Source organism: Haliotis rufescens, unplaced genomic scaffold (assembly GCF_023055435.1).
Source record: "Haliotis rufescens isolate VD_foot unplaced genomic scaffold, xgHalRufe1.0.p SCAF_19, whole genome shotgun sequence".
Classification (NCBI taxonomy): domain Eukaryota; kingdom Metazoa; phylum Mollusca; class Gastropoda; order Lepetellida; family Haliotidae; genus Haliotis; species Haliotis rufescens.
The window spans coordinates 2,454,958-2,478,501 of record NW_025963879.1 but is presented as its reverse complement, the minus strand read 5'-3'; the positions used below and the strand labels follow the sequence as shown (position 1 = coordinate 2,478,501).

Here is a 23,544-nt window from a genome sequence, read left to right as displayed (position 1 = left end):
CCATTACGACCTGAGCCTCGCATTTCTATTTGTCCGCAATAAACATGCAATACTCTCCACGCGCACTCCACGTGCGGAGAACACACAGTGTGTATTACACGCATAAAGCACATAGCAAAACGATCCCGTGAAACACATTGACCGCGCGTGTGAGCCAAATCTCTGTGCAATACACGGTAGCAGTGTGGAATTCCCTCGAGTATATCCCTCGTAACATTATCGGCCTATGATGAAAGCGGGGTCAGCCGAGGTCCCATTTCTCTGTCCGGTCGCGTAAAATCACAAACCCCGACCCCCCACGACCTCCCCCTCGACGCCGTGTCATAGCTTTACACCTAACATGCACATGTATTCATAAGCAATCAGCATGCAATGTAAGCGTGTGAAACACTTTCGCGCGTTTTTGAACATTATTCAATCACTATAACTGGTTCCAATGACTGAACGATCGCATGCCATTAACCCGTCGTATGGGATGGGTTTTACACGGACCACCAAGAAAATAAAATAGACCTACCGAAATGTCTGAACAAGCAGACAATACCTGACAATACAGTTCAATCACGTTATTGTAATAGAGAAATAAAAGAAAAATATACCTTGATGCCGACACCGGTGAATAAACACGAAATGGAAAGTAGAGGTATTAAACCGTTGCGGTTTTAACACACTCCCACCAATGCTTATCGCACGGCAAGCAACACTATTGCATAACAAAGATGTGACTGCCTCAGACATCGACAAGAAATATTGACTAGCCGAATACGCAATCCGATTGTTATTGATATCGCCGCAAATTGCAATACAAACTCGATTAAAAACATGCTATCTACCCTTCAATGCAAGACAGAAAGAAAAGAAGAATACGACAAGACCTACGGTGAAAGCCAGGCCGCACTGTGTGATCTGCTAGTTGTGGATCATGGCGACTTACAGACTAATTACAGCCAGTAATTAGAAAGCGTGCTGTTAGCTATGGAGTGGAGCAAGCTAGGTCTAGGTCAAACTTGCCTCAAAATCCGTCACGTTGTTAATTTCTTCAGGTTGAAGTTTGCCGCTTCGAGCCCCCTGGATCGCTAGGAGGTCAGGTTTGCCGGTATTCGCACCTCTCTGTCTCGACAGCTCGAGCGTCTCTGGCGACTTGCAAGCATTCAAAACGGCAGCTAAAAATAACAGTAAATGAAAAGTGGATATTTTATTGCGCTAATTAATTATTCAAAAATTAATTGGAATGAGTTGCGCATGCTTCAATTAACCAGACTCAACCGGAAGCGGAATTGTGGGATAGAAAATGGCAGCCGTCTAGCAGGTGCCCGGTGAGTGAGGAAAAATGAGAAAAAGTAGCCAATAAACGTATCTAAAGTCAAAATCAGCGGTGCATAAACATCACAACAAGTACACGCTACATACTTGACACATACAGCAAGTAATTAAACATTTAACTCAAGCGCAATCGCCAAATCAATTCACCAACGCCTCGCATGGCAAACATGAATGTTGACAAAACTCATGCAGACGACGTGTTTTACATAGGGTGTTATTCAACACCACACGCTGTTTAACGCGAACTAAAAACGATAGGAGACCAAGATAACATGTAAGTAAATCATTAAGAGTATTTTCTGATATATTGTGGACAATGACACAGATAATAGTTCATTATCGAGTTATAACGACAATAATGTGTGGTGTTCATGGAACAGGAGAAATATAGTCTGCAAATAAACGAGATAGAAGACAGTTCATCTGCTATTGTACCCTGCCAGCACCCAATGAAGTATTAGTATAAGTTTACATATGCATATTTCAGTTTTTGTTGAAGGTGTCTATTACGTTGAACAATGTTGTCCCAATGAACCTCATCTGGTAATGAACACTGTCATATGTAGGCCTATATAGGTCAAGGAACTGAAACCAGTAATATTCACATATTGTGTGACACATTTTATTACACATGCTTTATTTTTCCATTGTAATACACTCTGCAACAATGTTGCAGAACAAACTAACATGTATATCATGGTATATGTTTATACATGTGTCTATATATTATTATTAGTAACAGTTGAACAGACACAATGTAGGCCTATAATGTGCTAATATAGTGAATACCAGTAAACTTCCATTGAAATGGTCGGAAAATGAGCATAAATAGAACTGTGTGTAAATTTCAAATTCACACTTCTGAATTCAAACATTTTTTGAAAATAGAAATAACTGGAGTCTCAGTTAAGGAAAATATAACACTCAGATTTAATCTGTCATCTATCGAGACATATGCACCTGTAAGAAAGTACAGATGCCTTCAAATTACAAAAGAAATGTTTACTTTGGACATTTCTTTTAAGGAATATCCAGCTGCAGAAACCATGATTATCCAATTTCAGTAGTGTATGCCACACAAGAAAGTGCAATGTAAACCATCTGAATATATATGTATATTAAAAGAAAATATGATCTATCAAGATATTTGGCAGAAAAAAGAAAATTTGGAAAAGAAAACTCTATTATATTACCCTCATCAAGAATTCCAGCACCTGTTAATAGGTAGATGTGAATGGTATCAAAAGTGATCACTTTTTGTGTAAATCACATGAATGAATTGGAAAAAAAAGTGGATATCATCACTCAAGACATTTGACATTTGCATAAAAATAGTGTCTTTTGGGTCAAGTGAGACATCATAGATACTTAACTGACTCAAGGTATACAGTAGTTTATGCAGTGGTCATGGCTACTGTGATGGGGTGGGAAGGGCACGGGTGGCCCAGTCATCTAAGGCACCGCAATTCGCTGTGCTGAGTTGTATTGCTTCCCAGATAGCTTGTATTGATACCTGGAAAGTTTGTTTTGATACCCAAGAAGTTTGTATTGATACCCAAGGAGTTTGTATTGATACCTGGACAGTTTGTATTGATACCCAGAGAGTTTGTATTGATACCCAGAGAGTTTGTATTGATCCTCAGAGTGTTTGTATTGATACAGTAGTTTATGCAGTGGTCATGGCTACTGGGATGGGGTGGGAAGGGCACGGGTGGCCCAGTCATCTAAGGCACCGCAATTCGCTGTGCTGAGTTGTATTGCTTCCCAGATAGCTTGTATTGATACCTGGACAGTTTGTATTGATCCCAAGAGAGTTTGAATTGATACCTGAACAGTTTGTATTAATACCTGGACAGTTTGTATTGATACCTGGACAGTTTGTATTGATCCCAAGAGAGTTTGTATTGATACCTGAACAGTTTGTATTAATACCTGGACAGTTTGTATTGATACCTGGACAGTTTGTATTGATACCTGGGCAGTTTGTATTGATACCTAGAGAGTTTGTATTGATACCCAGAGAGTTTGTATTGATCCCCAGAGTGTTTGTATTGATACCTGGACAGTTTGTATTGATACCTGAACAGTTTGTATTAATACCTGGACAGTTTGTATTGATACCTGGACAGTTTGTATTGATACCTGGACAGTTTGTATTGATACCTGAACAGTTTGTATTAATACCTGGACAGTTTGTACTGATACCTGGACAGTTTGTATTGATACCCAGAGTGTTTGTATTGATCCTCAGAGTGTTTGTATTGATACCTGAACAGTTTGTATTAATACCTGGACAGTTTGTATTGATACCCAGAGAGTTTGTATTGATACCCAGAGAGTTTGAATTGATCCTCAGAGTGTTTGTATTGATACCTGAACAGTTTGTATTAATACCTGGACAGTTTGTATTGATACCCAGAGAGTTTGTATTGATACCCAGAGAGTTTGTATTGATACCCAGAGTGTTTGTATTGATACTGGACAGTTTGTATTGATACCTGGACAGTTTGTATTGATACCCAGATATTCTGTCTTGATACCAGACAGTTTGTATTGGTATTGGGAAAGTTTGTATTGAAAATCAAAACATTTCTATGAATACCAGTCAGTATGTGTTCACACCAGACAGTATATATTGATACCAGACATTATGTATTGATGTCAAACAGTATGTATTGATACCAGACATTGTGTATTGATACCAGACAGTATGCATTGATACCAGACAGTATGTATTGTTACCAGACACTTTGTATTGATACCAGACAGTCTCCATTGATACCAGACAGTATGTATTGTTACCAGACACTGTATATTGATACCAGACAGTATGTATTGATGTCAGACACTGTGTATTGTTACCAGACAGTATGTATTGATACAGGACAGTATGTATTGTTACCAGACAGTATGTATTGATACCAGACAGTATGTATTGATACCAGACAGTATGTATCGATACCAGACAATATGTATTGATACTAGACAGTATGTATGGATATCAGACAGTATGTATTGATACGAGACAGTATGTATTGATACTAGACAGTATGCATTGATACCAGACAGTATGTATTGTTACCAGACACTTTGTATTGATACCAGACAGTATCCATTGATACTAGAAAGTATGCATTGATACCAGACAGTATGTATTGATACCAGACACTGTGTATTGATACCAGACAGTATGTATTGTTACCAGACACTGTGTATTGATACCAGACAGTATGTATTGTTACCAGACACTGTGTATTGATACCAGACAGTATGCATTAATACCAGACACTCTGTATTCTTACCAGACACTGTGTATTGATACCAGACAGTATACATTGATACCAGACAGTATGTATTGTTACCAGACACTGTGTATTGATACCAGACAGTGTGCATTGAAACCAGACAGTATGCATTGATACCAGACATTATGCATTGATACCAGACAGTATGCATTGATACCAGACAGTATGTATTGTTACCAGACACTGTGTATTGATACCAGACACTGTGTATTGATACCAGACAGTATGCATTGATACCAGACAGTATGTATTGTTACCAGACACTGTGTATTGTTACCACACACTCTGTATTGTTACCACACACTCTGTATTGATACCAGACAGTATGCATTGATACCAGAGAGTATGTATTGATACCAGACACTGTGTATTGATACCAGGCACTGTGTATTGATACCAGACAGTATGTATTGTTACCAAACACTGTATTTATACCAAACAGGATGTATTGATACCAGACAGTTTGTATTGATACCAAACAGTATGTATTGATACCAGACAGTATTTATTGAGACTAGACAGGATGTATTGATACCAGACACTCTGTATTGATACCAGGCACTGTGTATTGATACTAGACAGTATGTATTGATACTCGACAGGATGTATTGATACCAGACACTCTGTATTGATACCAGACAGTATGTATTGTTACCAGACAGTATGTATTGTTACCAGACAGTATGCATTTATATTAGACAGTATGCATTGATACAAACCACTATGCATTGTTACCAGACAGTATGTATTGTTACCAGACACTTTGTATTGATACCAGACAGTCTCCATTGATACCAGACAGTATGTATTGTTACCAGACACTGTATATTGATACCAGACAGTATGTATTGATATCAGACACTGTGTATTGTTACCAGACAGTATGTATTGATACAGGACAGTATGTATTGTTACCAGACAGTATGTATTGATACCAGACAGTATGTATTGATACCAGACAGTATGTATCGATACCAGACAATATGTATTGATACTAGACAGTATGTATGGATATCAGACAGTATGTATTGATACGAGACAGTATGTATTGATACTAGACAGTATGCATTGATACCAGACAGTATGTATTGTTACCAGACACTTTGTATTGATACCAGACAGTATCCATTGATACTAGAAAGTATGCATTGATACCAGACAGTATGTATTGATACCAGACACTGTGTATTGATACCAGACAGTATGTATTGTTACCAGACACTGTGTATTGATACCAGACAGTATGTATTGTTACCAGACACTGTGTATTGATACCAGACAGTATGCATTAATACCAGACACTCTGTATTCTTACCAGACACTGTGTATTGATACCAGACAGTATACATTGATACCAGACAGTATGTATTGTTACCAGACACTGTGTATTGATACCAGACAGTATGCATTGAAACCAGACAGTATGCATTGATGCCAGACATTATGCATTGATACCAGACAGTATGCATTGATACCAGACAGTATGTATTGTTACCAGACACTGTGTATTGATACCAGACACTGTGTATTGATACCAGACAGTATGCATTGATACCAGACAGTATGTATTGTTACCAGACACTGTGTATTGTTACCACACACTCTGTATTGTTACCACACACTCTGTATTGATACCAGACAGTATGCATTGATACCAGAGAGTATGTATTGATACCAGACACTGTGTATTGATACCAGACAGTATGTATTGTTACCAAACACTGTATTTATACCAAACAGGATGTATTGATACCAGACAGTTTGTATTGATACCAGACAGTATGTATTGATACCAAACAGTATGTATTGATACCAGACAGTATTTATTGAGACTAGACAGGATGTATTGATACCAGACACTCTGTATTGATACCAGGCACTGTGTATTGATACTAGACAGTATGTATTGATACTCGACAGGATGTATTGATACCAGACACTCTGTATTGATACCAGACAGTATGTATTGTTACCAGACAGTATGTATTGTTACCAGACAGTATGCATTTATATTAGACAGTATGCATTGATACAAACCACTATGCATTGTTACCAGACAGTATGTTATGATACCAGACAGTATGTACTGTTACCAGCTGCTGTGTATTGATACCAGACAGTATGTATTGATACTAGACAGTATGTATTGTTACCAGACAGTATGTGTTGATACCAGACAGTATGTATTGATACCAGGCAGTGTGTACTGTTATGAGCCGCTGTATTGATACCAGACAGTTTGCATTGATACCAGACAGTATGTATTGTTACCACACAGTTTGTATTGATACCAGGTACTGTGTATTGATACCAGGCAGTATGTATTGATACCAGACATTATCTATTGTTACCAGACAGTATATATTGATACCAGACACAGTGTATTGACACCAGACAGTATGTATTGATACCATACAGTATGTATTTATACCAAACAGGATGTATTGATACCAGACAGTTTGTATTGATACCAGACAGTATGTATTGATACCAGACAGTATGTATTGTTACCACACAGTATGTATTGATACCAGACAGTATGCATTGATACCAGACAGTATGTATTGTTACCACACAGTATGTATTGATACCAGGTACTGTGTATTGATACCAGGCAGTATGTATTGATACCAGACATTATCTATTGTTACCAAACAGTATATATTGATACCAGACACTGTGTATTGACACCAGACAGTATGTATTGATACCAGACAGTTTGTATTGATACCAGACAGTATGTATTGATACCAGACAGTATGTATTGTTACCAAACAGGATGTATTGATACCAGACAGTTTGTATTGATACCAGACAGTATGCATTGATACCAGACAGTATGTATTTATACCAAACAGGATGTATTTATACCAGACAGTTTGTATTGATACCAGACAGTATGCATTGATACCAGACAGTTTGTATTGATACCAGACAGTATGCATTGATACCAGACAGTATGTATTGTTACCAAACAGGATGTATTGATACCAGACAGTTTGTGTTGATACCGGACAGAATGTATTGATACCAGACAGTATGTATTGATACCAGACAGTATGTATTGATACTAGACAGGGTGTATAGATACCAGACACTCTGTATTGATACCAGGCACTGTGTATTGATACCAGACAGTATGTATTGATACAGGACAGTATGTATTGTTGCCAGACAGTATTTATTGATGCTAGACAGGATTTATTGATACCAGACACCCTGTATTGATACGAGACACTGTGTATTGATACCAGACAGTATGTATTGATACTAGACACTGTGTATTGACACCAGACAGTATGTATTGATACCAGACAGTATGTATTGATACTAGACACTGTGTATTGACACCAGACAGTATGTATTGATACCAGACAGTATATATTGATACTAGACAGGATTTATTGATACCAGACACCCTGTATTGATACCAGACACTGTGTATTGATACCAGACAGTATATATTGATACTAGACAGGATGTATTGATACCAGACACTCTGTATTCATACCAGGCACTGTGTATTGATACCAGACAGTATGTATTGTTACCAGACAGTATGTATTGATACTAGACAGGATGTATTGATACCAGACACTCTGTATTGATACCAGCCACTGTGTATTGATCCCAGACAGTATGTCTTGATACTAGACAGGAGCTATTGATACCAGATACTCTGTTTTGATACCAGACAGTATGTATTGATACCAGACAGTATGTATTGACACCAGACATTATGTATTGATACTAGACACTCTGTATTGATACCAGACACTCTGTATTGATACCAGACAGTTTGTATTGACACCAGACAGTATGTATTGATACCAGACAGTATGTATTTATACCAAACAGGATGTATTGATACCAGACAGTTTGTATTGATACCAGACAGTATGCATTGATACCAGACAGTATGTATTGTTACCACACAGTATGTATTATACCAGGCAGTATGTATTGATACCAGACATTATCTATTGTTACCAGACAGTATATATTGATACCAGATACTGTGTATTGATACCAGCAGTATGTATTGTTACCAGACAGTATGTATTGATACCAGACAGTATGTATTGATACCAGACAGTATGTATTGATACCAGACAGTATGTATTGATACTAGACTGGATGTATTGATACCAGACACTGTGTATTGATACCTGACAGTATGTATTGATACCAGACACTGTGTATTGATACCAGACAGTATGTATTGATACTAGACAGGATGTATTGATACCAGACACTCTGTATTGATACCAGACACTGTGTATTGATAGTGTTTAAATATTCTTTCATTGCAGAATCAAACCACAAAGATATTGATACAGCTCACCAGCAACCAAGTAAGTTTTAATACCCTAGTCCTATATAGTGAGTTCTTTTGTTACTTTACAAGGTTATTTCTATAATTACTAACTGTGTACCTTGTCTGTTTTTACATGTTAATGGTTTCTGGTTGTGTGTCCTTCACATGTGGGTGCACAAGGGATATGTCCCAATCATAACTCATTCAGCTCAGGATCTTACATGCCTTGAGGATTCATAACACCTGTCTTCTCTATCACTCAGTGTTACCATCACTTTTGTCTGATTGACATCGTGGCCATCTTGAAAATAATTTGCCTGGCTGTACACATTCTCCCTCTGATAACAAATTGTTGTCTTCAAGGGACTAAACATTTTAGTTTTTTATCCCCCCGGCATATAATGCGTCTGTCCGTCTGTCCGTCCGTAATCATTTCTTTTTCCGGGGCAGAATTCGAAAAACCATTCAGTGTATTTGATCGAAACTTGGCAAATCTATCAGGCACATACTGAAGTGGTGCCTTTTTGGTATTTTGGGATTTTTCTAATTTTTATTTTTTTCAATTTTTATGGAATGAAGTTGGACATAGACTCATTTGGGGATGGTGTTCGTTTCCGTGGCAGAATTCGAAAACCATTCAGTGTATTTGATCGAAACTTGGCAAATCTATCAGGCACATACTGAAGTGGTGCCTTTTGGTATTTTGGGATTTTTCTAATTTTTATTTTTTTAAATTTTTATGGAATGAAGTTGGACAAAGACTCAATTGGGGATGGTGTTCCTTTCCGTGGCAGAATTCGAAAACCATTCAGTGTATTTGATCGAAACTTGGCAAATCTATCAGGCACATACTGAAGTGGTGCCTTTTGATATTTTGGGATTTTTCTAATTTTTATTTTTTTCCATTTTTATGGAATGAAGTTGGACATAGACTCAATTGGGGATGGGGTTCGTTTCCGTGGCAGAATTCGAAAACCATTCAGTGTATTTGATCGAAACTTGGCAAATCTATCAGGCACATACTGAAGTGCTGCCTTTTGATATTTTGGGATTTTTCTAATTTTAATTTTTTTATATTTTTATGGAATGAAGTTGAACATAGACTCAATTGGGGATGGTGTTCGTTTCCGGGGCAGGCTTCGAAAACCATTCAGTGTATTTGATCGAAACTTGGCAAATCTATCAGGCACATACTGAATTGGTGCCTTTTGATATTTTGGGATTTTTCTAATTTTTATTTTTTTCCATTTTTATGGAATGAAGTTGGACATAGACTCAATTTGGGATAGGGTTTCGTTTCCGTGGCAGAATTCGAAAACCATTCAGTGTATTTGATCGAAACTTGGCAAATCTATTAGGCACATACTGAAGTGGGGCCTTTTGATATTTTGGGATTTTTCTAATTTTTATTTTTTTTCAATTTTTATGGAATGAAGTTGGACATAGACTCAATTGGGGATGGGGTTCGTTTCCGGGGCAGGCTTCGAAAACCATTCAGTGTATTTGATTGAAACTTGGCAAATCTATCAGGCACATACTGAATTGGTGCCTTTTGATATTTTGGGATTTTTCTAATTTTTATTTTTTTAAATTTTTATGGAATGAAGTTGGACATAGACTCAATTGGGGATGGTGTTCGTTTCCGTGGCAGAATTCGAAAACCATTCAGTGTATTTGATCGAAACTTGGCAAATCTATCAGGCACATACTGAATTGGTGCCTTTTGGTATTTTGGGATTTTTCTAATTTTTATTTTTTTCCATTTTTATGGAATGAAGTTGGACATAGACTCAATTGGGGATGGTGTTCCTTTCCGTGGCAGAATTCGAAAACCATTCAGTGTATTTGATCGAAACTTGGCAAATCTATTAGGCACATACTGAAGTGGTGCCTTTTGATATTTTGGGATTTTTCTAATTTTTATTTTTTTTCAATTTTTATGGAATGAAGTTGGACATAGACTCAATTGGGGATGGGGTTCGTTTCCGGGGCAGGCTTCGAAAACCATTCAGTGTATTTGATCGAAACTTGGCAAATCTATCAGGCACATACTGAAGTGGTGCCTTTTGATATTTTGGGATTTTTTTCAATTTTTATGCAAAGAAGTTGGACCTAGACTCTATTGGGGAACGGGTTCATTTCCGGGCCAGAATTAGAAAACCATTCAGTGGGTAAACAATGTATGCTTCTAAAAGAACATTCAACTGTTGACTCATTACATACAGAATTGCACATTTACTAGTGGTTACTTTACAGACAGCTGCCGGGGGGATATGTCATCTTTCTGATGACTCTTGTTTCATTGGCTGTAATTTGTTTTAAAGAAAAACTTGAAATCCATGAAACAGGAAAAATCTAATTTTGTCATATTTCTACACCCCAAAGTAAATTGTTAGGTAAACATCCAGATCCAACATTTATTATAGATGCTATTAAATGTATGTTATTTCATTGGTCAAAAGAAATGCAGTAGGCATTTTGTCTTCAATTATAATCCCCAACCACACATCGGCCCCAAATGATTGTTTGATAGCAGGCATTTGTTCTATTTGTATTGCTCATGATGATATGAATTTTATAATCGAGTAAATGATATGGATGTAATTTCTGCTGTTAACAGCAAGAGTTTTCCAGAACATCAGTAGTCTGGTTGTACTGTTGTAAGTTTAGACATCGCAAGCAGGGATTCATTTGTTGACTAGCCGCCATTGTTTACCAGTCGTTGTTCAACCTCGTCTCCAAACATGGGGTCACATTAGTCACTGACAGATAACATAGAACACTGCTGAAACCTTTCTTTACCTACTGGCAAGTTATGTGTCTCAAGGAGGGACAGAGAGAGGACCTCCCTGACTTGGTTGATGCATGTCCTTGTGTCCCAATTGTGTAGATCAATGTTGATGATGTCAATCACTGGATTGTATGGTCCAGATCACCATCATGTGTTTTGAATATTGCTGAGTGGGTCTTTGAAAAACAAACAAACACAAACAAACAAACAAACGAACAGAGATAGGAGCTCGCTGACTTGGTTGATGCATGTCCTTGTGTTCCAATTGGGTGGATCAATGCTCATGATGTCAATCACTTGATTGTCTTGTCCAGATCACCATCATATAGTTTGAATATTGCTGAGTGCATCATTGAAAAACATACAAACAGAGATAGGAGCCCAGTTTCACTGTATATTGTCACTTATGTATCACATGTAACACACACATAGCAATGAAGGACACAACATCAAATTACAAATATGCACAGGTAGATAGATACCATCATCTTCTTCCAAATTGTCCACAGTAGCAGACTCGGGGAATATGTAACATAACACAGTTTGGGGTGAAAACAACTAGTCCTTCCAGATTTACACTGCTTTCAGACTTGTGAACTGGTGGCCATGTCTAACCCTCATATATTCATTGCACTGTCAACAAATTGTTTTGTTACTAAATGGAAATGACCGAAATATGCTTAGATGTTGAGACAGTTACACCCCTTACAGAAATGAAGAAAAACACTCTTTTGTAAATGTATATGTATTTTACAAACAAAGAGATGTGTGCCTGAGCTTCTTGGAGAGATGATTTTGGGCTCAGAAATAGCAATATTTATTAGAAATAAAGAACATGGCATATACACAGTGCTGGGATCTTGTGTGCATGTGAAGTAGAGAGACTGCATGTGTATAATGGCACTAGTAGGAATTTAACACACATGCAGATCAAAGGTTATTTCAAAAAAACATAATTTAGGACTTCTATGTTTTCATCCAATCTATTTTCCTTACAAATCAGTTCAATGTATTTCAGTATGTTGGGATGATATTATACTCAAGTATGTCATATATATATTATCACATTTAATATAAGCTTTATTTTGGTTTTCTTGATCAGTGGCTTCAAATTATGGTTTCATTAAATGTTAACTTTAGTACTTTTTATGGATTGCTAAATATTTAAGTTGGCTTTCCAAGTACAAACTATGATATAATAATATGAAGGATGTTTTGCAAGAAAACTTAAATACTTTTCTCCTTCACAGAATGCAATAAAGCATATGACTTTCTTGAAGTGATGGAATGGAAATGTCATCATTAGTGAATTATTAGGGACTAAGAGAGAATTGCTATTAATATATAAGAAACTCTACTCTTGATATTTATTAATGTGTATAAACCCAATGAATAAGTGTCATATACTAGCTTATTTATTGAGCAGGGGATCATCGTGTGTGTGTCTGTGTATGTGTGTGTGTTATAAATTTTAATGAGGTGAATTCTTAATGCCAGATAACATTGCATTTAATCAAACTGAATTTAATAAATTAAAACTCAAATAAAAAATAAACAGCTGATATCAATAAAATGCAATAGGAAATGTTTCAATGTTGCCTGTCACTTTCTTTATTACGCGAGATTTAATAAGATCCTTCCATCTTGTCAGGGGATCACTGGTGGACTCAAGGAACTTTAATTCCGAGCTCAAAATTTACAATAGATCCTTTTCTGCTTAGCAGTGATACAAGTTTTCTTTATGTGGTGTGACCTAGTACAAAATCTGCTTTCTTTGTTTGCTTGATAAATTGATGAATGTATTCTTCACCTGAAGTAGTGAAAATCAAAGGGGGGAGCTATGTAGGGTGTTTGCCTTCAGTGGCATTTTCTGCATGACAAAAGGATTAATATCCTAGGACATTAAGTTCATGTTTTCTTTGCACTTTCTTAATGCTCCAGCCTGATCACTTACATGAACACATCTCAGACAATATTTGAAAAGTGTAGCCCAGATTTAATTTATTTGGACCGTTATATCATTTGATGGTTGGAGGTGTTGGTTTCACCTTGACACTTGTCAAATACTTTTTGTATTGTACACTAGTCAGTGACTGTAGATCCCTCAGTCAACTCATTTAGCAACGAACCAGATCGTATGTCTTGTTTTAGACATTAATAGCCTTGTCCTTCCAACATCAAAGAAAAAATAGGCAATGGTTTATGAAGAAATGGCTGTGATATGTAATAAGAGTAATATTTAATGGGTTTTTTCTCATGCATGTTAGTAGGGGATAGATAATATGTTGCTTGCAAACCTTGATGTTGGAAGACAAAGCTTTTTAAATGTAGATTTCACCTGAGAAAATCATTTGAAAAAAGGAATACCACTTTCTTAGGCATGCAGCTTGCTCAGGAGTAACTTTTTAGGTAGATGAAGTAATGTTTGGGTGTTTTTCTTTTCTCTTATGTGACACCAAGGTATTTTGTGTGTGAAGACACAAAGCACTGAGTGCATAATTCAAGACTTCAAAAACAATTCTCTCTATCATTCTCTCGCCCTGCTTTCACAGTTTTCACAAATTAAGATTAGTGTACTAGGATTTGAAGTGAAAACCATGTATACCTTAAAAGGAAATTATGTTTCCATAAATTGTGATATATATTTTAGAAAATGGAAGGTATATAATTAGTTTGACTACAAATCAAATCCTGTTTCTAAACCATTTGTGCAGAGGATTGGAAAATAGTATTAATAATTACTCCTGGTAAAGTGTCTGTCGTTAATGGAAGAGAATTGCTCACTGACGTAATGACGGTTCACATTGTTGTCCAGACTGCTCTGAAAAGGTCCAGTGTCAACACTTTTTATATCAATTAGTAAACATTAATAGTTATGGAAAGAGCCAGACTGCTTCGTATAAAGTGTATCAATCCTGTGTATGTAGGTACTTGATAAATCTTCAGCTTCAATTTGGGGGCAAATATCCAGCGATGAAAAAATTGAAATAGATTTGAATTGTCTTAGGACATTTCAGCATTCCAGTGCTGCCCTTGACTTGAGATGAATGTTAACCCTAATACTACTGTGTAGTTTATTCTTACCCATGTATGCCGCAGGTGATTGGGTAAAATACTATTGCGAAGTTGATGGTGGGCTTTATACTGCTGCCCGATTGCTATGTATTGTCAACGTAAAAAGACAGACACATAGTTCTGCTTGCAGAAAATTGATGCTCAGAGAAAGCCTTGATGTAAGCTTATTGCTCAAATCAAACAATGTAAATATTTCCCATTTTCGGCCGATGCTGTGTTTGTTTATAGACCTTCAGCTGTCCAAGAGAAGACTGTTAAGTATTCACATTATTTTGTGAGGTCATTTTGTATAAGAGTCACGTAAGTTGAGAGGATACAAAAATGTTGTTTGATATTCTCTTTTTTTGATACAGCCTTGGATTTGTATCATAAGCAATTTCTTACGACTTGTTTCAAACAAATTTTTATCAATAATTTTCATGCATTCTGTGTTGTGGCTTTTTTTGGGATCCGGGGCACAAGTAAACACGGTTTTCATGTCATCTTCATTCTCTTACATTCTTATGGCCATTATTCAGCCCACTTTCACCTGTTTTAGAATGTCCAGTAGCACCCTCAGTGTAACTTAGCAACATGCTAATCTCTAGATTGTTTGCATTAATTTGGCAGTTCTGGTCAGATGTCAAATACCACCTTCTTACTGCAGGGAATTAGGAGACTAATTTCAACAAAAATAACCCCGGATTTGTTGACTGTCTGACGCTTTATGAAAGATATCATAATAAAATTATTTGCCAAAGCAGAACCAACAAAGAAAACAAAAGCCACTTTGCATGTCAGCAAATATTTTATGCAGAATGTGCCCTGATTGAGCCTGCCCTAATACAGGATTTTATCTTACATCGTTCCCCTGTGTTTTAATTTGAGGACTTGTAATTTTGTGTAATTGCTGTAGTTCTCCACAACAGGTCATGTTACTCTAAGGTCGTGAATTAGTAAAGAAAGCCTTTTCCATTAGTACTAAGCCTGATAATTGCCATGCTGTCTTTGTTGGCTACAGTAATACTCACCAATCTCCACTAACCTTTTCTTTATGGCAGCAGGTTGTTTACCTTTATCTACAAATCAGCTGATAGCATGGAAATGAGTAGGTTGTTCAATCTTCATTTTACGTATATATGAGGGAGTTTCAACTGAAAATGTTCATCCTTGCTGCCAAGTGCTGCTTTTTCTCAGAGTTGCGGAGTTGCCTCTTGAGAAATTTAATTGCTTGAAAGTCAAATATAATCCTGTTGTTTTATAATGGTCTGTATGATGACCTTCCTCTACTGTCTGTATGAGGACCTTTTTACTGTCTGTATGACCTTCCCCAACTATCTGTATGATGACCTTCTACTGTCTGTATGACCTTTCTCTTACTGTCTGTTTGATGACCTTCCTCTACTGTCTGTACGAGGACCTTTTTACTGTCTGTATGACCTTCCTCAACTATCTGTATGATGACCTTCTACTGTCTGTTTGATGACCTTCTACTGTCTGCATGTCCTTTCTCTACTGTCTGTATGACCTTCTACTGTCTCTTTGATGACCTTCTACTGTCTGTATGACCTTTCTCTTACTGTCTGTTTGATGACCTTCCTCTACTGTCTGTACGAGGACCTTTTTACTGTCTGTATGACCTTCCCCAACTATCTGTATGATGACCTTCTACTGTCTGTATGACCTTTCTCTTACTGTCTGTTTGATGACCTTCCTCTACTGTCTGTACGAGGACCTTTTTACTGTCTGTATGACCTTCCTCAACTATCTGTATGATGACCTTCTACTGTCTGTTTGATGACCTTCTACTGTCTGCATGTCCTTTCTCTACTGTCTGTATGACCTTCTACTGTCTGTATGACCTTCTACTGTCTGTATGACCTTCTACTGTCTGTATGACCTTTCTCTTACTGTCTGTTTGATGACCTTCCTATACTGTCTGTACGAGGACCTTTTTACTGTCTGTATGACCTTCCTCAACTATCTGTATGATGACCTTCTACTGTCTGTTTGATGACCTTCTACTGTCTGCATGTCCTTTCTCTACTGTCTGTATGACCTTCTACTGTCTCTTTGATGACCTTCTACTTTCTGTATGACCTTTCTCTACTGTTTGTATGACCTTTCTCTACTGTTTGTATGACCTTCTACTGTCTGTTTGATGACCTTCTACTTTCTGTATGACCTTCCTCTACTGTTTGTAGGACCTTCCTCTACTGTCTGTACAAGGACCTTTTTACTGTCTGTATGACCTTCCTCAACTATCTGTATGATGACCTTCTACTGTCCGTTTGATGACCTTCTACTGACTGCATGTCCTTTCTCTACTGTCTGTATGACCTTCCTCTACTGTTTGTAGGACCTTCCTCTACTGTCTGTATGAGGACCTTTTACTGTCTGTATGGTGACCTACCTGTCTGAATGACCTTCCTCTTCTGTCTGTATGACCCTCCTCTACTGTCTGAGGACCTTCTACCTGTCTGCATGACCTTCTACTGTCTGTATTATGTTCCGCTACTGTCTGAGGACCTTCTACCTGTCTGTATGTCCTTCTCCTACTGTCTGTATGAGAATCTTCTACTGTCTGTATGATGGCCTTCTTCTGCTGTCTGTATGATAACCTTCCTCTGCTGTACGTTTGAGGAATATCCTCTTCTTTCTGCATGATGACCTACGGTCTATATGATGACCTTCTACTGTCTGTGTGATGACCTTCTGTCTGTATGATGACCTTCCTCTACTGTTTGTATGACCTTTCTCTACTGTTTGTATGACCTTTCTCTACTGTCTGTAAGGTGATCTTCTACCTGTCTGTAAGTCCTTCCTCTACTGTCTGTATGACCTTCCCAGTGTTCTTCCTAACCTACATCAAAATAATATTCAGTGCAGCCCTGCTGTCATTAATTGTAAGCTTGCCTACGATTGACCAAAACTATCACCATAGTAATCTCAAACATGGCGGACACATTTGGTTTAAAAAACATGCTGATGTTTGACTGCAATGTTTACTTATAAAACACAACCTTTCAGAATAAAATTACATTGAGGTTAATGATGGTGAAAAGCTTAGTGCGCCCAGCCGGACGCATTGTTGTATTTTTATTGCCTCATGCACAGAAATGTTGCGTGAGTCCCGCAACACTGCCTTCCTCCACTGTCTGTATGATGACCTTCTACTGTCTTCATGTCCTTCCTCTACTGTCTGTATGACCTTCCTCTTCTGTCTGTATGACATTCCTCTACTGTCTGAAGACCTTCTACCTGTCTATGTCCTTCCCCTACTGTCTGTATGAGGATCACAGACACAGGATATGACCCACCACCCCCACATAGAGAGGGTAAAACCCACCACCCTCACAGAGACAGGATAAACCCCACCACCCCCACATAGAGAGGATAAACCCAACCACCCTCCAATAGAGAGGGTAAACCCCACCACCCTCACAGAGACAGGATAAACCCCACCACCCCCCCAGAGACAGGATAAACCCCACCACCCTCACAGAGACAGGATAAACCCCACCACCCCACAGAGACAGGATAAACCCCACATAGAGAGGGTAAACCCCACCACCCCCACATAGAGAGGGTAGACCCCACCACCCTCACAGAGACAGGATAAATCCCACCACCCTCACGGACAGGATAAACCCCACCACCCCCACATAGAGAGGGTAAACCCCACCACCCTCACAGAGACAGGATAAATCCCACCACCCTCACAGAGACAGGATAAACCCCACCACCCTCACAGAGACAGGATAAACCCCACCACCCCCACATAGAGAGGATAAACCCCACCACCCCCACATAGAGAGGGTAAACCCCACCACCCTCACATAGACAGGATAAACCCCACCACCCCCACATAGAGAGGTCAAACCCCACCACCCCCACATAGAGAGGGTAGACCCCACCACCCTCACAGAGACAGGATAAATCCCACAACCCTCACAGACAGGATAAACCCCACCACCCCCACATAGAGAGGGTAAACCCCACCACCCCCACATAGAGAGGGTAAACCCCACCACCCTCACAGAGACAGGATAAATCCCACCACCCTCACAGAGACAGGATAAATCCCACCACCCTCACAGAGACAGGATAAACCCCACCACCCCCACATAGAGAGGGTAAACCCCACCACCCCCACATAGAGAGGGTAAACCCCACCACCCCCACATAGAGAGGGTAAACCCCACCACCCTCACAGAGACAGGATAAATCCCACCACCCTCACAGAGACAGGATAAACCCCACCACCCTCACAGAGACAGGATAAACCCCACCACCCCCACATAGAGAGGATAAACCCCACCACCCTAACAGAGACAAACCCCAACCCCACTCCCTCACTCCTCTGTTGTCTGTATGAGGACCTTCTTCTGCTGTCTGTATGAAGACCTTCTCCTCTCTTTATGACCTTCCTCTGCTGTCTGCATGATGACCTTCCTCTGCTGTCTGTATGAGGACCTTCCTCTGCTGTCTGTATGAGGACCTTCCTCTGCTGTCTGTATGAGGAGCTTCCTCTGCTGTCTGTATGAGGACCTTCTTCTCTTCTCTTTATGACCTTCCTCTGCTGTCTGTATGAGGAGCTTCCTCTGCTGTCTGTATGAAGACCTTCCTCTGCTGTCTGTATGAGGACCTTCCTCTGCTGTCGGGGCGGTCAGGTAGCCTAGTGATTAAAGCGTTTGCTCGTCACACCGAAGACCCGGGTTCGATTCCCGACATGGGTACAATGTGTGAAGCCCACTTCTGGTGTCCCCCGCTGTGATATTGCTGGAATATTGCTAAAAGCGGCGTAAAACCATACTCACTCACTCACTCCTCTGCTGTCTCTATGATGACCTTCCTCTGCTGTCTGTATGAGGACCTTCTACTGTCTGTATGATGACCTTCTGCTGTCTGTATGGTGACCTTCCTCTTCCGTCTGCATGGTGACCTTCCTCTTCTGCCTGTATGATGACCTTCTACTGTCTGTATGATGACATTTATTGTCCGTATGGCCTACAGTCTGTATGAGGACCTTCTGCTGTCTGTATGGTGACCTTCCTCTTCTGCCTGTATGATGACCTTCCTCTGAGGTCAATATGGTGACAGTCCTGTATTGATTGTACATTTTATTAGCCTTTTCTGACCAGAGTGTATATCTCCTTGTGTCCACTCAGTTTCCAATCAGAGTAATTGGTGGCACAGCGATGTAAGGTGCCACTATTTGCTGGGCAGAGTTACATCCCTAACTTGTATCATGATCTGCTGATTGTAGCTTCAAATACAGGTTCCCCTTCATGATGATCCCAGATATGTTAGCACAATACTCATGGGTTTCCCAGAATTGGTAAATACACTTACATCACTTCAGGACTTCTGCCCCCATTATGCTGATATTCTGTTATATAACCGAAATATGGATATGGATATTGACAAATATTTTTTTAATTTATTAATTTGGGGGGGGGGGTGGGGCAAGGGGTTGTTTGTGTGTTTGTTTGGAACCTACATTAATATTTTGTATTTGAACAACTTCCTTGTTCACAATTTGTTATCTATTAATACGTATCACTAATAATGGTGACCAAAACTTTCCTGTGTGTGCATTCAATGAATACTTAAGCAAATATAGTGGTGTATTTAGACATATGTTCAGTGTGAATATATCACATGTGTAGGTAGTGCTCCCAATTACAGCAGAAGGAAGGGCATTATGGAGTTAAGGAGTTTCTATGTTCTTTCAAACAACATGGTCTTATGTATGTGGAAGTAAAAGTTACTTTAAATACTCACTCATACAGGATGTTTATGAGCTCCCGTACATGAGAACTGGGTTTTACTTTACCTGAGAAGGCTGTTAAACTGTTTCACATTTTGAAGCAGTTGTCGCAAAGGAGATGTTGTAGATCATGACGGTTCAAATTCACAGATTTTGAAAGTTGACTCGTCTGAATTTGAACAAATGGAATTCAAGAAGACATTACTAAAGTAAAGAAGAATGATCAACTAAGGTGATATAGCCATTGAAAAAAAGGTTTATCTAAAGCTTTTCAAAGCATAATGGTTTTGTGTGAAGAGTTTTTGTTGAGAGAGCTAGTGTTCATGATATCTGTTATAGTAAGTCCAGGGTTTACTGCTAGCTTCTGTTGGCTGGAGCCAATGTGAGGTGCAAAACAATTAATCATGATTGTGAATACCTCCCAGGAAAACCCTATATAAACATGGAGGGGGTCTGGCTTCTTCCTGGACTCACAGTTGTTAAGACAACTGTAGATAAAACTGAAATTGCCCTCCCTCAATTAAGTGTAAAGTATAGGTAAAGCATTCATGGTCATATAGGTCCTTGTTTCACCGAGTGTTCCAACGTGTGGAAATTTATTGTTGAAATGTTATGGACATTGTCTTGGTGTTTTTACTACTTGATTATGCTTGAAAGCATAGAAGTTGTTGTGAGACACTTCAGAGTTTGAACAGAAACGACGTGTCTGAGATCCTTTGATGGTTATTAACCCTGAATATTAAGGGATGACTGCATCTGTTGTTATTATGCTCTTTAAGTTATAATTTTAGCTGTAATGACTTCTAGTCTCTCGAAGTATTCTGTAATTAGCATTATTCAATGTCAGTGTATAATGACAAGAGTCACAAGTACTTAATGCTTTGCTGCATTAGCACCGAACTGTCCCCTCCTCTCTTCAAAACACTGGCCCTGTTTATGAAGCACTGATCCTCCAATTATTTGCCAGTATAAATCAGGTTTCAGTCAATTAAATTTTACATTTTATGTAATTATATCATTAGGATATTGTGTGTGTTTAAAGCATGGTTCAGTAACTGTAAACTTAAAGAGAATCGTTCAGTGTAACTTTATACGTCTTATATGTGAATAAGATTAAAGCTATGTTACAGATTTATAATCACAGTAATGCTCTGTAATTATTGTGCAGGGCTTGAATGTTTGGGAACTATTGCTTATCAATGGAGGTAGAGGACCCCCTCTCTGTATGGGGCCAATTATTCCCAGATGTCATCTTGGCTATTTACATATATTTTGACGTCACTTTATAATGTACATTTAACATTTTATTATGAGACTGGTTACTTATTCCAAGCATATTAATGTTGTAAGATTTGTAAATTGTGTGAATGTGTCCTATGTGGCACAGTTAGATGTACAGTTTCTTCAAACTAGCCACAGGTTCATGTTGGTGGTTGGTGGCACAGTAGCATAGAATTGTGGCACTGCCTGGCAACAACTTTATGAAATACATCATTTGCAATCACTAGGGAGAGGGATTGTCTTCAACATTCTACTTTTGATTTCGGGGGGGGGGGGGGCCGAGGGGCATTTATAAAAAAATCCCCTCTCATCTGTTGAGTGGGAGATTATCTTTAACAGACTATATTTGATTTTCAAAAGGATGGAGTCCAATCCAAATCCTCTCTCAGCAGTGTATGTGTGTGTGTGGTGGGGGGAGGGGGGGGGGGGGGGGGGGGGGGGGATCTGGATCCACCTGAATACCAAGGCTGCAACATATTCATCTGTGCACTTCAATATTAAACTTGTGTCAATACTTATAGTATGACAGTTTGTTTTAATTATCTTTAGAGCAGTATATCTGCAGATTGAATGTATTTCACTTCTTGATGTCTGTTGGTGACCTCCTGTATTGTCTCTGTACAACTGATACCATTCCACTACCTGAACACAGCTGTGGTATTGAGCGACTGATGTAGTTCAACTTGGGTCATACGAGTACATTATGACTAGGAACCTTGCAAACTTACTTCCTTACATGGTGGACCGATTTGAATTAATACAGTATCAAGTTTTTTGGGGGAATTGTCATTTATGCTATATAGACCTTTTATCATAATTAATAGGAATGCACAGGGGGTCTTAATAAGCTGATACATTAAAAACAGGTGTTTTATGGTTATTTATTGTTTTCAGATCAAGGAGAGTACTTGCCATCTCACCTGTATTAAGGTATGTGAATGTGTGCATTGTGGTCTGAGATCAAAGGCTGAAAGTTTTATAAAAGATCTTTCACATGATAAAATTGACATTTTATATGATAAGACATAGTCACTTTCTTATTTCCGTTTGTATATGTCTTATGACCTGTCAGTTTCTATAATGGTGAGATTAAATGTATAAAAACTTGCTATTTACTTAATGACAATGCCCACATAAGAGCCAGTGGCTATTTTTAAATGATGACTTTTATTTGAAAGTATGCGCTTAATATATCATGGTCATGATTCATCATGACAATTTGAAATATGACACATGACTTTAATGAAATCCATCATGATGATATACAAATTATGTCCCCGCTTAAGACAAAGTGTCACTTTTTGTCACAGTATTCATCTGCACTGTGTCCGTACCCCCAAGCCAACCTGCTTGGAATCTGAGAGAGAAACAGCACCGTGTCCTTGTCATTATATGCCTGCCCAAACTATCATAGAAAAAGAGGATTTTATATGGTTTGTCATCAGTAACTGAAGTCATCTGTCAGTCAGTATACTTACTTTCTACAGTCTGGGTATCCAGAGACAATGGTTGATCAAGGGGCACAAGCCAGGGTGTTTAAGGTGTTGCAATTTGCTGTGCAGAATTGTGTCCTTTAGCAGTACCAGAAACCTATTATGTTTCCACATTTTGTCCATACCACCATATTGCAAGGTAAAACAAAAGCAGCTTTAAACTTAACTCACTAACTATGGTTGAGCAGCACCAAACAAAGAATGAA

At 38.5% G+C, this 23,544-nt stretch overlaps 1 protein-coding gene across 6 annotated transcripts in view; it reads left to right on the top strand.

The window, feature by feature from the left end:
* Window positions 1-880: 880 nt before the first annotated feature.
* The window catches only part of LOC124113041, a 122,270-nt gene continuing 99,606 nt past the window's right edge, over window positions 881-23,544 (top strand). For 4 of the 6 annotated variants that reach the window (XM_048398796.1, XM_048398794.1, XM_048398798.1 and 1 more), the window contains exons 1-3: window positions 881-1,316; window positions 8,942-8,983; window positions 22,740-22,775. The gene's annotated coding sequence lies outside the window, so the exon portion shown is untranslated. Of the gene's footprint in view, window positions 1,317-1,456; window positions 1,598-8,941; window positions 8,984-22,739; window positions 22,776-23,544 lie in introns of those variants that run through there. The other 2 variants (XM_048398795.1, XM_048398797.1) reach the window with 2 other exon arrangements.